This window comes from Miniopterus schreibersii (assembly GCF_964146895.1).
Source record: "Miniopterus schreibersii genome assembly, chromosome: X".
In the NCBI taxonomy this organism is placed as follows: Eukaryota; Metazoa; Chordata; class Mammalia; order Chiroptera; family Miniopteridae; genus Miniopterus; species Miniopterus schreibersii.
In genome coordinates this window covers 2,929,947-2,932,950 of record NC_138104.1, presented here as the reverse complement: position 1 = coordinate 2,932,950, position 3,004 = coordinate 2,929,947, and the positions used below count along the sequence as shown (strand labels likewise).

Below are 3,004 nucleotides of genomic sequence, written 5' to 3'. Positions count from 1 at the left end.
TGACTCTCTCATCATTGATGTTTCTATCTCTCTCTCTCCCTCTCCTTTCCTCTCTCTGAAATCAATAAAGATATATTTAAAAAAAAATGAACTTTTGCTTTTGCTTTGAAATAAAAAGCCAAGAAAAATATGAAGATTTATTAATGCCTTCCCACTTTACCCTTCTTTATTTTTGATGACTAGTTCTTTCTAATTAGTTGTTTTAATTTTTCAATTACAGTTTAAATTCAATATTATTCTGTATTAGATTCCTATATACAATAGAGTGACTAGAAAATCACGTACTTTACACAGTGGTCCCCCTACTGCTTCAAGTATCCACCTGGCCCCATACATACTTATCTTGATATTACTGACTATATTCTCTATGCTGTAGTCCACAACTCCATGGCTACTCTGTAACTGCCAGTTTGTACTTCTTAATCCCTTCACCTTTTTCATCCAGCCCCTCAACTCCCCTGCCGTCTGACAGCTGTCATTCTGTTCTCTGTGTCTATAACTCTGTTTCTATTTTGCTTGTTAGTTCATTTTCTTCATTAGATTCCACATATAAGTGAGATCATGTGATACTTGCCTTTCTCTGTCTGGCTTATTTCACTCAGCATAATACTTTTCGGTCCCTCATGCTGTCCCAAAGGGTAAGAGATCCCTCTTCTTTACAGCTGAGCAGTATTCCATGGTGTAAATGTCCCACAGCTTTTTATCCACTCATCTACTGATGGGCACTTGGGCTGTTTCCAGAGCTTAGCTATTGTAAATTGTGCTGCTATGAACATAGGGGTGCATAAGTTCTTTCTGATTAGTGTTTCGGGACTCTTAGGATATTTTCCTAGAAGTGGGATCACTGGGTCAACTGTCTAGGGTCATACCACACAGACCCTTTCTTTGGTCCCTTGCTGCCCCTTTGAAGATGCGGTGCTTATAGAAACCACAGCCTCATCCCAACAGGTTTAAAAGAAAACAAGCCCCAAACTTCTGAGCAAGGTCCTGGGGGTACACTTGGAGGGGTCTGAGCAGTGCTCAGGGTGTTGCCACTTGCCAGCGATCGCTCCACAGCCATGTTTCTCGCCTTCCCAAAGCAAGGCCTGAATCTGCATGGAGTTCCGTCCCAGCCTCTCCAGCAGCAGGTCCCTCCAGACAGCGTCTTCCCCGTCCCTGTGAGCAATGTGTAATGGCCCCTCTTCTGAAGCAGGCTGCCTCCGTCCTATGCCACTTAGCAGATGGGGTGGCCCGAGTCTTAGGTAGGCCTCCCTGGAAGGCCCCTGGAACTTGGGCTAGAGATGCTCAGCTGCTGATCAGAAGCCTGGGGACATAGGGGGGCCTGTGAGGAAAGACCCTCCTGTTTCAAGATGCATGACTAGTGTCAGGTCATTCCCCCAAGGTCAGGGCCCTGCAGTTCTGTCTCCTGACCAGCAGGCAAGGCTCAGGGGACCAGATCTTCCTGGGCTTGCCTCAGGACCCCCTAGCCAGGTCCTTGACAGAGTGTGTGAAACTGAAAGAGGACAGTGGGACAAAAGCCTGCCTCAGGCCAGGATTTCTAGTCTCGGGCTTATCTGATGAGGTGTGTGGCGTGGAAACAAAAGAACACGGACTCACAATTCTCATTGCTTTGTTTATTAACCACCATGTAGTTTTGCAGTTTTTTAAAACACACAATGGAGTCGTGGTTACAAAGTGGTGATTGTCTTCTGACGCTTGCGACTAGGGACCTGCATTGTCCTTAAACTGCTCACAGAGTGAGCAATAGCAATGTACGGAGACTTCCTGCTCTTCCTCAGGTAACGGGGGTAGAGACACCAGTGACAAGCTAGCTATGAGTGTGGAATAGCAGATGTTGTACAAAGACGTCACCGGACCACGTCGTGGGTAAATTGGGGACCTGGGGGGCAGAGCCTCCATGCCGTCGGTTCCGGCAGTAGCCGTGGGCACAAGCATGTCATGCCCAGGTGTACCCTCCCCACTTGGGCCACCTGCCTCACTTGGACATTCTATATCCATGGCACTGCTGGTGGGCTGCAGATGCAAGTGCTCGGATAACTGGGTAGCACTGGGTTCCCAAGAATTTGGGGGTTTCCTCTGGGCCTTTTCCTCGGCTTCTTTGGCGCCCCTTTTCTGCTGAAGTCGCAGGGAGTACCTTGTTGGGGTCTGCCTCTTGGGTCTCTTTGGAGGCGTTGCACCGCTCCCAGGCCAGCTGCGAGTCGTCTGGGTTCCTTGTGTATTGATGTTCTGGACCAGCCAAGGCTGGTCCCTCTGGAAGTTCCCGTGTCTGTAGATCTGAAACAAAATTAATTATTTTAGTCCTTTGGGTTGAAAATACATCTATTTGACATTAACTGGCCTCTCAGACTCTTTAGTGATCCCTGCAGGTTATCTCTAAGGGGCTTATAGTTTCATATGAAAATCTATACTTTCTCGTCTTTCCATAAGTACTGTCTCAAGTGAAAAAGAGTTATGCCCTGAAATGAAACCCTTTCAGCATATCATTGTTCTTGGTCTACTGGGAAGATGTTTGAGTAACAGAGAACACGAGAAACACGAGGACGTTCTACTTTACCATCACGTTATTTCCTAGGTTGCAAACTGAAGAGTCGCCTGGGCGCACTTTGCTGAATCCATGTAGGTTCAGTAGGCGGGTGAAGCTTTTCAGGCTGTCTGATTCAAAGATTTTCTCGTTGCCCCTTCGGCAAAGAACCTCCTTCTGAAAGAGGTCTTTCTGGATGATCACGGTGTCTCCGTCATCATTCCAGCGCACCGACGTGAAGCAATCCTCCTCCACTATTCTCCAAAGCTTTCTTGGGAAGGACAGTCCCAGAAGAACGTTTCCTTCCACGTTGGTGGCGCCTTGGTTTGGTGGTTGCGGATTGTTTTGAAGACTTGGATCGTGGCTCCCGGCTCTGTCCCCATGGGAGACCAAGGTCTCCAAAGCCTCCCCGGGACCCACCTGCCCATCCTCTGATGGGGCCGGGCTGGCTTTGCCCATCTCATTAGTACTCTGACTAGCCAT

At 48.0% G+C, this 3,004-nt stretch overlaps 1 pseudogene across 1 annotated transcript; it reads right to left on the bottom strand.

The window, feature by feature from the left end:
* Window positions 1-1,701: 1,701 nt before the first annotated feature.
* Window positions 1,702-3,004, bottom strand: LOC308551693 (heat shock transcription factor, X-linked member 3 pseudogene; annotated as a pseudogene). Its single transcript has 2 exons — window positions 2,555-3,004; window positions 1,702-2,274 (listed from the first exon to the last, which is right to left on the bottom strand). The product of its transcript is annotated as a heat shock transcription factor, X-linked member 3 pseudogene (transcript).